The sequence below is a fragment of the Callospermophilus lateralis genome, chromosome 3 (genome assembly GCF_048772815.1).
Source record: "Callospermophilus lateralis isolate mCalLat2 chromosome 3, mCalLat2.hap1, whole genome shotgun sequence".
NCBI lineage: Eukaryota > Metazoa > Chordata > Mammalia > Rodentia > Sciuridae > Callospermophilus > Callospermophilus lateralis.
The window spans coordinates 149,788,352-149,802,245 of NC_135307.1; the positions used below are offsets into that span (position 1 = coordinate 149,788,352).

General features: G+C 39.9%; 1 pseudogene; it reads right to left on the reverse strand.

The window, feature by feature from the left end:
* Window positions 1-442: 442 nt before the first annotated feature.
* Window positions 443-2,673, reverse strand: LOC143394837 (cTAGE family member 15-like; annotated as a pseudogene).
* Window positions 2,674-13,894: the final 11,221 nt, after the last annotated feature.

Sequence of the window (13,894 nt, forward strand, 5' to 3'; positions counted from 1 at the left end):
ATGTTTCTTTGTATAAAGGGACAGCCTTTGTTTGGAGTTTAAAATATCCCCAACTGCAAGATTGCATATATAAAACTCCATTTGTTGCTCATATAATAATGCATTAATCAAATTAAATGTTATACTCTTCTAGAATTAGATAAAATGGAAATAATTTACTCATAAGATTTGTATCTAAACCATGTTTATTTACAAACTACTATTCTAAGAATTGTAATCCCATTAAGCTTCAATTGGAGCAAAAGTGTAATCACTTAAATAAAAGCAGTTACTTAAACTATAAATAAGAGATAAGTTACTTTTGAAGGCAGATACAAAAGATTGTCAGGTTTCCTTTGTGCTTCTGGATATTCAGTAGCAGGCTCATTTGAAGGTGGGATCAACCCTGAAGGGAACTCACTTCTACTTTCAGAGTGTGGGGGTGGGAGGCGGGGGAAAAAATTCAGCTCTTGTGGGGAGATAATGAGGAAAACACTACAATCCCATTGGGAATGGAGGGGGTGGTGAGCCCAGCGGAAAAATATCCTCAAAATGCTCCATACATGTTTCCTGGAGGAGGTGGAGGGAAAAAAGGTCCTCTTCTCATTAACTGACTCCTTGGATCCACTGGAAACAATGGACCTCTGATTGGAAGGAAAGGTGAGAAAGCAAAGATAGAGCCACTTACTTCGTTTTCAGGAGGGAGAGATGAATCAGGCAAATTGGTATCACCAAGATTGACTTTGGTATCATTTCTACTGTATTTAATATCTGAAGACATAGACCCCTCCATTTTTTCCAAAGGCAGCATAGTTGAAATTTTGAATTCTGCTGATACAGATGGTGTACCATAATTAGAAAGACATCTATCTTGCCATTGTAGAGGAAGCTGTGGATCAGAATATGTTTAGCCTAGTGGAGGGATCAGTATCATATGGGCCTGTTGACATGGAGGTGCCAGGGGTCCAGTGTCAGAGGTGCTCTCTGAGGATCAGTTAACCTATTGCAGTTTGATTCTCTTCTTTCATCGCTGGTCGGATGATCCAGAGAATTCTCTGGGCCCCTTGAGCCTCTTCCTTCTCCCACTGGCACCAAAGGTGAGAGTATGAGTGGACCCTTCTTTTCCACATAAAAAGGTCTCATTTCACATGAAGGTCAACTCAGTGGTGAGGGACCATTTGGAGAATGACCTCTTCCAAAGGCTGTATTGGAAACATCAAGTGCAGAAGGATCTTTTTCTGCAACTCTAAATTTGAACTCCCTTTCAGTTAATTTTTGTCTGTTGTGATCATTTTGTTTTCTTAAATCATTGAGGTATCTTTTAGCACTCTGAGCTGCCAACTCATTACCATGAGTTTTTTTCTCATAGTACTTAACATACTCCTGATAAAAATGAATGGTTCTCTTCAATTCTTCTTCAAGATCATTGGCTCATTTTCTATAGGTCTCCAGCGGTTTAGTTGTATTGCTGATCTTTTCTTCCACTTTGAAAAGTTTTACTTCTTGCTCTACCTGGTAGTTTTTCTCTCCTATTAGTTTCCATTGGAGTTTCATTACATTTTCTTGATATAATTCCATCATGACTTTAAATTTCTGCTGAAGATTCTGATTCTCACTTTCAAACTCTATGTTTTCTGCATGAAAAGATGCTTGTTCTAAGATTTTAATATGTCCTATAACACCTTCCTTTGATTCAATTACTTCAGATAATAAAGTAAAAATTTGATTTCCTTCTCTTTCTAAGGTTTTAAAAGAGGTCTTTAACTTTGCAACATAAACCAGTTTCTTCAAAGCCCCTTTTGCCTGATCTTCAAAGTGAGCACCAATTTCTGATTAACTCTCCATTTCCAACTCCAAGTTACCATCATCTTTTAGGACTTCTGCAAGCACAGGAGCCCAATCTTTCATCTGCAGCAAGTGTTCAGAGATTTAATGTGATTTTCTTTATCTCTTAGAACTTGTTCTGCATGTTCTTTAGAGTGTTCAAGTGTCATTTTCTGTTTATTGAGGCCATTCACTTTTTCTTTCCATACCTCAACTTCATGTAAAAGCTGTTTCTGACTTACCTGAAGGTAAAAATTTTCATTTAAAGCCTCTTTTATTGCTACTGTAACTGCTTCTTTATTCATTTTAAATATTCCCAAGGTTGTTTTAGCTTGAAATTTGAGGGATTTTGATTCATTTTCTAGGGACTTAATTCTTTTTAATATATCCACCATCAATTCATCCTGTTGAAAATGTTTAGTTTTCTCTTCTTTTATCTCTTTTTCTAGAAAGAGTATTTCATTCTCAAGTTTAGATATGGACCTATCCAGGTTTTCATATATTGTCTCCCACTTTTCTGATTTTATTGACTCCTTCTCCAAAATGGCATCCTTTAAAGATGACTCTAAGTCTTCATAGTCTTTTTGAACAATACTAACCTTTTCAAGGAGTTCACATTTTTCTTCAATTAGTTCAGAAAGTTTTAGAGCAAGCTGTCTTTCTCTTCTCATGTAATGCCTGCTTCTCACAGACTGATAACTTCTCCACAAAAACAAGAGAACAACAAAAAACCCCATAGTTGAACATATCACCAATTCCCAGGGACAGCCATAAGGACTAGGGTGTGTTTCCATGTCTTCAGACAAGGCAGACCACAACCCTGCTTACTACTTTCAGGACCATCCCCAAGTAGGGCTGAGGGGCAGCCATTGCCCCTCCATCATGCTAAGGCTACTTTGACTATTCCCTACCACACCATGACCAGCCATGCCAAAACAGGCTGTGGACACTCAGACCTTTGATCAGGAGCAAACCTGCACCAGGCAACGGAGCAGATCATTGTGAACCAGCGGTTGGTGGGGGGGATGCTCCACGCATGGGCATGGGGAACCCTGGTCATGGGCTCCCAGGGGCCTAGCACACTCATGCTGCCTATCAGAGAAGTCTTTGCCTCTTCACTCTGCTGTGAATCTTGAAGCAGCAAAGGTTCAAGCCTGTCCCAATCAAGGCAGAGAGGAGTCCTCTCCAGGTCACCCACCCATTGGTTTGGTTTAGGCTAGAACTTATTATGTGGCATTCTGTACAGTCATAATATCACCCAGCTTGATGTCACTAAAATTCTAAAGCTCTGTAAAAAATTTAAAGATCTAGTATGTTGTATATTTATATTTGTACCACTTGTCCTTTTGTTTTAATGATTCATTCCTTTCCCTCCCCTCCTGTCCCTCCCTCCCTCCCTTCCTTCCTTCCTCCCTTCCTTCCTTCCTTCCTTTCTTCTTCATTTCCTTTTCTTGCAGTGTTGGTGGTTAAATTTCAAAGCCTAGTACATGCTGCACAAGCTCTCTAGCACTGAGCTACATCTCCAGGCCTGTTGACACTTTCTGTAGAAGCCATGTGAATTATTGCCATAGAAAACTTCTCGTGTTAGACTATTTTAAAGGTAATTTTAGAAGAGTGCAAACATGGGCACAAATCAGTTTTGATAAGTTATTTTTAAGAAGTACAGCATATGTAATGTTTCTAAAAAGAAGGAGCTTACAACTTGAGTTGGTTTTCATGTCAGTTATTGTAGACTACTATTTATTTAAGAGTCATCAAAATCTTTTTTCAGATGTTCTTTTCACTTCTCATAGGATGTAAATACTTCTAAGCAAACTGGTCATTATAAATATATAGCAATGAGAAGGATAAGATAAGTCAGTGTTTGCATCAAACCAAACAGAATATAATGTTGCATGGGATTCTCACACAAAGACAGGGGACACCAGGATATTCAATAGGAAGCAGTGTTTATTTGTGTGCATCCAGCTTCAGTGTATTCTTATTCAAAGGCTCAGCATTTAGTGTAGGGAATTATCCCTTATATATTCTAGTTAGTTTCCTTTTACATACTAGCCTTTGTCTTCATATAAGGTAATACACATTCCTGTTTGGGCATTCTATTTCTATATTATAAAGTAGCAAGAATGTTCAAAACTGATTTCTGGAGGGCTCACAATGATACAGACAGCATCATATTCTCTTTCTTTTGTTCTGAGAAATCTGTACCACAAAATGTAGCTCAGTAGTAAAGCACCCTTGGCTTCTATTCCCAGTACCAAACCAAACAAATGGCAGATGCACTTCATTTAGGGCAGAGAATTTGGTATTATAATGAGTTAGAGTGAGCAAAGTTTACCCTAGGTCACTTTAGAAAAGGAGCTGTGTATCTTTGACTGGTTTACGCTGGTACTTCCAGGCCTTTTCAAAAGAGCAGTTTCTGAAACAAAGAAACAACTTCAAGTGATAGCAGTGAGCAGTCCTCTACCTGCAATCACAAGTGTTTCTAAGTTCCTGCCTGACAGCTGACCACTTTGCAGACTGTTTCCTTGTGGGGAGAAAAGTCTGAAGGGGGGCAAAACTTGATATCTGGAAACCTCTTAGCTATTCTAACCAACTCCCTGGCAGCACCTCTAGTATCTAAGATGCAGAGATTTTGAATAGCCTCCGAACCTAGGACATTGAGCCCTGATTCCAGGCCCTGAACTCATGCCATATCCCTGGGTTGTGGTTGTTTTCTAGGGCACCTCAAGGCACTGATTTTGGAGGATTTCACTTTTATCCCACTCTATGCCATCAAGTTCACTGAGGGCTTCTATTGCAGTAACTGGAATTGGGGAGGAGTTTCTCCAGACAGGAGATTCAGCCTCCCAAGCAGGCTGTCTTGACCTTGACCCTACAGAATGCAGTGCCCTTGGAGCTACCCAGTAGGTCACCTTTGAGCTGTAACTTATGGGGTTGAGTCTTAGCAATTGTTGCCAGACAGGTGTTTCTCCCTTGTGTCCAGGATCTCCCTCGCTGGGGCAGTAGTTACACTTTGATGGAGACTGAAGGCCATCTAGGTGCCAGCCACTCACTTTTCTCACTTCCTCTGCCCACTGGTATCAGAATCAGATTTCTCACAGCCTTTTGCCCAAGGCCCAGGTGACCCAGGAGGCTTTAAAGGTTAGTTGCATTCTGCAAAGGGACACATTTGTTCTGAGAGGCTGCAGTGATAGGAATCACCTGCACGTTTTCTTCTAGACTATCTTGACAATGGGCTTCTGATGGGTGCAGTCAGGAATTCCTTTAAATCCACTGTCATTTGTGGCTAGAGACTGACCCAGAATCCTGTTGTCCTAGGCCAGAGAAAGCATATTTGGGCACATTATAAAGAAATTGTTGGTTAGGGGTATAAAGGAGGTGGGGAAGCTTGAAAACACCTCTGAAGATCTTCCTGGGACACTTGGTGAGAGGTGCCAAGAGGAGACGCAGGGTTCCTGACCCACCAGCTCATGAGCCATTACTGCTCAATAGCCACAGATTAAAAGCCACATCTTCATGCAGTGGCAACTGCTAAGTGGTGACTGAAGCACAGAAGGCTAGAGCAATTCAGGTCTTGGTGGGAAGGTTTCAGGGTCCAGCAGTGATGTCAGGCTTTCTGGCCACTCACTGATATGAATCAACAGGTGGTAGCTAAGCTCTCCAGACCCTGAGTGTGGATAAGGGCAGAGATACAATCTGATACAAATAGCTCCTTCTTATTCTGGGACTTCTGACCTTTTCTGAGTATAACAGTTAGATTCTGGCATGTGCAGAATCATATGTAATAGAAGAGAAACTGTCACTGAGAGATGACTTGTGAGATGTCCAAGTCATGCATCTCAGGAGTGGGTCAACCCGGGTTGAATTCAGGCATTGTCTCTTGACCCAGTCCCTCACACACTCAGCTCAGGGAGCTGCTGTCTGTGGTGTGTAAATGGCTCTAGGGGATGGTCCTGGTGACCACTGTGTGTTTTCCCTAGTGGGAGGATTTTGTATTCACTGTGCTCTGCCATCCTCCTAAGGACCTTGGATAATGGTGAACTGCATTGAATAGGAGAGAAAATAGAAGCCCCAAGGTGTGCTTGGATTTGGCAATGAGCACACAATTAGTAAGCAGCAAACAGGGACTAGACTAGGGCATCTAAAGGCTCTTTGTTCATGGGACTGGCCTCATGACTTTTTATTGATGTGGGGAAGCTCTTGGAAATCAGGAGTAGACCTGCCTGTGTGGGAGGAAGATGAAGATTGAAGGTGGAGTCTGACCCACTTCCTGTGACTGTAGTACCTGTGAAGTTGGCTTTGACTCCCTTGAGTTATGTCCTGGGGCCAGATGGGGACTCCAGGATAATGCTTTGCTTTCCCTTTTGATAGTACCATAATGGGAAGTTGCTTAAAATTAAATTTTTAATAAATACTTAAATATTTATTGGTGCTGGAATCGAATTGAGGGTTCTTCTTCATGCTATGTGCAGACACTCCACTGAGCTACTTCTCTACCTCCTGATCAGATTTAGGAGTAGGCTTTCCTATTTACAGAGGTTAGCCAAGATGAACTTAATGAATACAGTCAATTTCTGGGACTTAATGGGAAAAGTATTTGCCAAAGAGTAAGATGTGCAAGTTTCCTCTATTGCTGCCAATTTCTGTCTTCAGAAGGCTAGTGTTGATATACATCATGGTATTGTGAGTGTAGAAGAAGCCATCTTGAGTGCTGTTAATGAGCTAGAAAGAGTTGCTGTTCCTAATGTCTTGCTACAAGGAACACCAGTTGCTGTGTGGTGACAGGACATCTAGTCCAGGGTTTCTCCTGTCTCCAGGCTGAAGGATGACTTTTAAGCCTTCCAAACTGTTGCACACCAACACTGGTGTCACATACAATGAAAGTGAATAACAAGTAAATGAAGTGGAAGAAGTCAAGGACACTCTTGGACCAAGCATGTAGGACATACACTGGATGGTGTGGCCATGAGGTTAGGGAGAATGTCCTGCTCTCAAATGGCTTATCTGATTGGTCTGACCCACAAGGAGGGTACTCTCCATTGGACTGATAAGTTGTCTGTAGTTATTTTTGTGAAGTCCCCTCACCACACTATCAGATCAGTGTTTGGTGAAGCAGGAGATGGGATTGTTAGCGAGCAAGCAGTTCATCTTTAGAATTCTGTCTACTGGAGTATGCATCATGTCATTGAATTATTGAGACAACTTTTCAGTAATATTATTTGTCTCAATTTAGACAAATAAACTGAGAAATGGATAGCTGAAGCCACAAGTTCACAGAACATTAAGTGGGAAAACCAGGGTTTAAACTCAGGAAGCCTCATTTCAGTGCTCACAGACTTAATATCTGCACTGTGTGCATGAAAAATGGCCAGCATCCACTAGCAGGGGGACTGAGAAAGAGGAACACAGGAATATACAGGAATGAGATGGGGATGGAAAACAGCTATAGCCAATGCCGGGTCTCATGCCAGGTGCATCTGTCATCTCACTTCATCCCCACAACTACCCTAGGAGGTGTTAATATTAAAATGTGAATCAGTCCCAAGTCAGATTTATCTGAACCTGAAGCACGGACCACTCTGATCCACTGTAATGTGATCCTCACCTTCTGTTGGAAGCCACCAGAATCCTCCAGCCCTTGATCTGGCTCAGCTCTGTGTCTGAGATCTCAATCTGCAAGAGGAGTCAGGACACCATGAAAATGACCTCCACCTGGGAGGTAATGTGCTGGTGGGTGAAGTTCACTATCGTGTCCACTTTACTCTTTTTTTTAATTAGAATTTTTTTAGTTGTAGATGTACACAATACCTTTATTTTATTTGTTTATTTTTATGTGCTGATGGTGATCAAACCCATTGCCTCATGCATGCTAGGCAAGTTCTCTACCACTGAGTCACAACCACGGCCTCTCCACTTTACTCTTTTTTTTTAAAAGAGAGAGGGAGAGAGAGAGAGAGAGAGAGAGAGAGAGAGAGAGAGAGAAAGAGAGAGAATTTTGATATTTATTTTTTAGTTTTCAGCGGACACAACATCTTTGTTTGTATGTGGTGCTGAGGATCAAACCCCGGCCGCATGCATGCCAGGCGAGTGCGCTACCGCTTGAGCCACATCCCCAGCCCCTCCACTTTGCTCTTCATTTCCTTCCCATTCACAAAATGGAATAACCATTGTTGGAAACCTGTGGGAAAGAGAGAGAACCAGGAGATACACCAGCCAGAAAAGCACAAGCAAAACTTAACAATGGCAAAGCACGTGAACTGTGACAGCTCTGATTTATTAGACACCAGTATGATTGCAAGAACATGGTTCCCATAAAAGGTAATTTGCAGGCACTTTTTAGTGACAAATACTGATAAACAGATGCCAGAAAAACCATTTTGTTACAAAATTCCAACAAGTAAACCTGTAAACATAATTTAATAAAGTCACAATACCTTGCAATGTGTTTTTTTTAATCTTACCTTTTCCCATTAACTCAAACCACCAGTAATAAAACCCCAGGTACAATTTATTTCACTCTTTCACCATATTAGAAGATGCACAAAAGGCTTTTTTTGTCACATAAAAACATATTTAACTCAAGCCATAAAGACAATCTTCTGAAAAACCAAGACAGGTTTGCACTAGATTAAAATCCTGGTAAATCCATGAGGCAAAGCACTCATGAAATGTGCTAGAAACATAGATGCAATTATTTTTGCCCCATTAAACTATAATTTTGCAGAATAGTGATAAGAATGTAGCACTTTAGCCTGGTCTTTTGTTTCAGCATTTAGAGGCACCCCCTCTAATTATCCATTCACAGATTCAGACTTAGGCAATATAAGGCTCCATTTCAATTTACATCTTCAGGATAAGCAAAAAAAAAAATGCTACTGCCTTGCTCTCTTGGCCCAACAGAAAAATATATAGATGGGCAAAAAGGAAAGAGTAGGCATCATGTCATGAAGAGACATCAGGAAATAAACCATCAATTCACAACACAATCACAAAACTACAAAGGGGACATGATCTCATTTTGCAGATGAAGAAACTGAGGTTAGCAATATGCCATAATTGGCTAAAGGTCCCAGAATACTTTTTTTCATTTTTTTAGTTATAGTTGGACATATGGCTTTATTTTATTTATTTTCTGAGTATCGAACCCAGTGCCCCGCACATGCTAGACGAGTGGTCTACCACTGAGCCACTATCCCAGCCCCACTGACTACTTCTTTTAAAGCTTAAAATAAGTTTATTATCTTGAAGTTCCAGAAGTCAAAAGTCCAAAAATTAGTCTTGGTTAATATTGGCAGAGCTGTTTTCTAAAAAGTCTGTGTCAGGCTGGGACTTCTGGCAAGGCTCACAACTCAACCAGTGATGCCTCCACACAACCAGTTTGACAAGCCACCAACTAGAGGTTGACACTTCCCTTCCTCCCCTCTTTACCTGGATCTAGAGCTGCAGCTCAGACCTCTCCAAGTCTCAGACCAGGAGCCCATCTGCCTGCTAAGGATCATCAGGTGAATGGCTCAAGAGTGACATAAGAAATACCAACTTCCACACTCAGAGAAAACCTCCAGGTCTTGATACAAGTTAACACCTTCCCCTGCAAAATGGTACCATTATAAATGTGCTCCCTGAGGAGGAAGTGGTGGCCTTCCACTACCCACCAGCCATGTTTCTAGATGCAGTAGGTGACCACAGGTTGAAACCAAACTCTCACCTTCATCCCAGTCACAGAGAAGGACCTTTGTCATTTCCACTTCACAAAATCAGTATCATCTTGGGAAATCTGTGTGTTTCACAATCTAGAAGATCAGCTGAAATCACAGTGACCCTGATTAGGTAACCCTGGTCCACAAAGCAATGCACAGAGGTTTCCAGAGAGTAATTGGTTCTAGCTAAGTCCCCTTCTCTTCAGGATCTGCTCTTCTAAGCAGCAAATCTTCCCCAGCATCACAGTGGATTATTTGTGGAGTATTTTTTGTTGATGATGTGGCTGATGTGGTTGTTGTTATTGAGTATTTTAGGTTTCTACACATTCCACATAGTAACTCTTTGTCACATTAATAGTTTGCAAAATATTTCTCTCCTTTTGCAGCCTCTCTCTTTCCTGTATGGAAAATTTGCTGTACAGAAGCTTCTTAGTTTGATTAATCCTATTTATCTCTTTTTACTTTTATTCCTTGTACTTTTGGGGGCTTATGAAAAATGTCATTGCCTATACAAATGTAACAAGGTATTTCCTCTGATTTCTTCTTGTGGTTTCAGAGTTTCAAGTCTTACATATGAGTTTTTGACCATTCTGTTCTCATTGTCATTTTGTTTTTGTGGTTGTTTTGTGTTACTGGGGATGGAAACCAGGACCTCACACAGGCCAGGCAAGTGCTCTACCACTGAGCTACAACCCCAGTCCTCAAGCTGATTTTCATAGTGAGAGATAGAAGTCAAATTTAAATCTCCCCCTTATGAATATACAGTTTTCCAGCACTATTTATCAAAATTACTCTCCTTTCTCCAACATGTTTTTGGTACCTTTGTTGAGAATGATTTGCCTGTAAGTACACAGGGTTATTTCTGACTCTGTTCAGTTCCACTGGTCTGCATGTCTGTTTTTAAAGGGGTAAATTCAAATGGCCAACAAATTCATGAAAAAGAAAAAAAAAAACAGCACTCAACTTACTTAGCCTTCATGGTAATAAGAATTAAAATACACTATCTCACCTCAGATAGAATTGCTATTACCAAAAAGAAAACAAATTCTGGCAGGTGTGAGTGAGAGGGAACTCTCACACATTATTGATAAGAACACAAACTAACACTGCTATATGGAGAACAGATGGAACTTCCTCAAGAAACTAAAGTTGATCTACTCTACGATGCACTTCTGGGTATATTTCCAAAGGAAATGAGATACCTGCCACCCATGTTCATGGCTGTACTGTTCACAATAGCTGATATGGAATAAACCCAGATGCCCATTAGTGAAAGAATGGATAAAGATACTGTACTATATACACACAGTTGTATATAATGAAATATTATTCAGACATAGAAGAATGATATTCTAGGGCTGGGCTTGTGGCTCAGTGGTAGAGCACTCACCTTGCACATGTGAGACCCTGGGTTTGATGTGCAGCACCACATAAATTAAATAAGTGAAATAAAGGTATTGTGTCCAACTACAACTAAAAAATAAATTTAAAAAAAATTTTAAAAAGAATGACATTTTATCATTTACAGCAAAATGGGTGGAATTGGAGGATATTATATTCAGAGAAATAAGTCAAATTCTGCATGTTCTTATGGGTGTGAGTTTTTAAAAGTCAATCTAAATGTATAACAGTGATTACTAGAGACTGGGAAGTGTTGAAGGGGTGGGTAGTTGGAGGTTAGATAATGTGTACCAAAACAGAGTTAGATAGAAGTAATAAGTTCTGGTACTCTACAAAATAGTCGGGGGACAATTCTTTGCAATAACTTATTTTGTTTTATGTCTAACCAGAGAAGAACTCAAAGGCCCCAATTATGAGGAATGAGAGGAACAGAAATACTAATTGTCCTGATTTGATCAGCACACACTGTACACATGTATTGAAATATTACATTGTAGCACATAAATATGTATAATTATTGTGTTTCTTTAAAGTTTGAAATGTTTGAGGTGAAAATGTTAACTACCCTGATTTGAACATTATATTCTATATATAAGCATCAGATTATCACACAGTACCCATGAATTTGTAAAATAAATAATACTGTTTTTAAATGATGATGCTGGCAATTATCAAGAATACAAGCAACAATAAATGTTGTCAAGAATGTTGGGGAAAAGGTACACTCATACATTCCTGGTGGGGAGTGCAACCACTATGGAAAGCAGTATGGAGAGTCCTCAAAAAACTTGGAATGAAACCATCTTTTGACCCAACTATCCCAATCCTCAGTTTATACCCAAAGGACTTAAAATCAGCATACTACAGTGATGCAGCCACATCAATATTTATGATAGCACAATTCCTATTAATCTATGGATTTAACTAAAAATGGTGCCCTTCAATGGATTAATGGATAAAGAAAATGTGGTATAGAGACATAATGGAATATTATTCAGCTTAATGAAGAAAGAAATTATGGTATTTCCTGGTAAATTGATGGAAATAGAGAATATCAATAATAAGCCAATCCCCCCAAAACCAAGGGTATGATGTTTTCTCTGATATGTGAATGCTAATTCACAATAAGGGGCTAGGGAAGAATGGAAGGACTTTGGATTAGACAGGGGGAGTAAAAAGGGGAGCAGGTGTAGGGGCAAGAAGGATAGTAGAATGAATCAGACTTTATAACCCTATGTGCGTATATGATTACATGACTAGTATAACCTTACATCAGGTACAACCAGAAGAATGAGGAGTTATAAACCATGTGTTCTACTGTCATGTATAAATAATTAGAACAAATTAATTTTTTAAAAAAGATGTTAGTGTATAGTGGTAACTAATGTGTCTCTTAGCCCCATAATCCCAGTTTGAGCTGAAGAAGGCATCTCTTTTGACTCTTCAAATTTGAGGGGAAAAATACTTTCACATCTTCTCTGCTTTACTCTTTTAAAGGGAGAAAATGAATAACCAAGAAAATCAGCAGTTTTGTGCGGCATGTTTGAGGGACTTGAATCTGTATTATTTTGCCCAGTATTGTAAAGGGAACAATCAGAATACAATTTTAATTTATTTATAATGGAATGGAGGGTCATGCTCTTATTTTTAAATCCCAAGATGCTGACACAAAGTTTAGCCTGGATGCCATCCATTTATATACTTAGGAATGGTAACAGAAGTCCCATTACAGAGCAAATCCTCTTCCTATGGGAGCACTGCTCTGGGGCAAGTTGAAGTTCAAGAAGAACCTTTCCTCTGGAGCAAGAAAAAGATGAATCTGTCTATGCCATGCAGACTATATCCAGAGAATCAGGTTTCCTGCCAATCAGAAGGCTGCAGTGCACACACTAGAAAGTTCTATTCTGCCCTCACCTTTTCCCTGGTATAAGTAGTTGTCACCTATTGCTAGGACTTTCCCCAATCCTACCTTCTAGAGTACAGACCTCAACTCTCCTACATTTATGGAAAATTCTGGTTCTTCTATGTCAATGGCTTTCCACCCACAACTAATTCCACTTCAGATCACTCTGAACCACATCCCACTGCTAGGAACACATCATCTTTGGAAACCATTAGGTTTTTTTCTGTCATTTGAATTGAAATCATAATGAAGTGACTCTGCATCATTTCAGAACACATGCAGACTTAACCCTGCCCTGTATTTCAGGAATTGATCTATAATGACATGGAAAAATAATTAATTCATTCATTAACTAAAAATGGAACAGAGTGAATGAACTTAGCAATTCTGTATGTTATTATCATTTATCTCTCATAAGACATAAATACCCTTTATATATGTATGTTCTCTATCCTTGTGTAATTCAAAAATCAGCTCAAATAAGGCTTATCATATTGAGTGCTAACATCTGAGTATGTGATAACATACAGGGGCTATATCAGATATACAAAAACCAGAGTTCCCCACTCCAAGGGTTCACCAAGTTACAGCTGGCCCTATTACTAATGGATTTTGTATCTGTAAATTCACACTTTCTAAGAATTATTTGTAGCCCCAGAAAATCATTCAGAGAGATTTTGTGGTCATTGGTGGAAATGTACACTGCAGTGAAAACTTTGAGTCATCTGTTCCACACACACATTCCCAGCTGAGGAGGTCCATGGGGATAGACACTCTGCCGCTCCCTCGAACTCTAGTGGATATGGGGATTGTAGTCCCTTCCAGGGCTCTCAGACCTGCACATAATGAGTGTCACTCTAATGTCATGTACAACATTGCACGGGGGAGGTGGCAGCGACCATCAGGGAGTCTCTTGATGATGGCTTTTTCTGGATCTGCAAAGGACTTGTTGCCTTTCTACATGCCATTTCCTTGTGTGCAAATTCCAGGCCCTCATATTGCCTCACTTAAAAGCCCATGTGACAATGAAGAGGGTCAACTGTGCTAATGTCCTTATCATGATAGTACTTGGCACTTAGTAAATGTT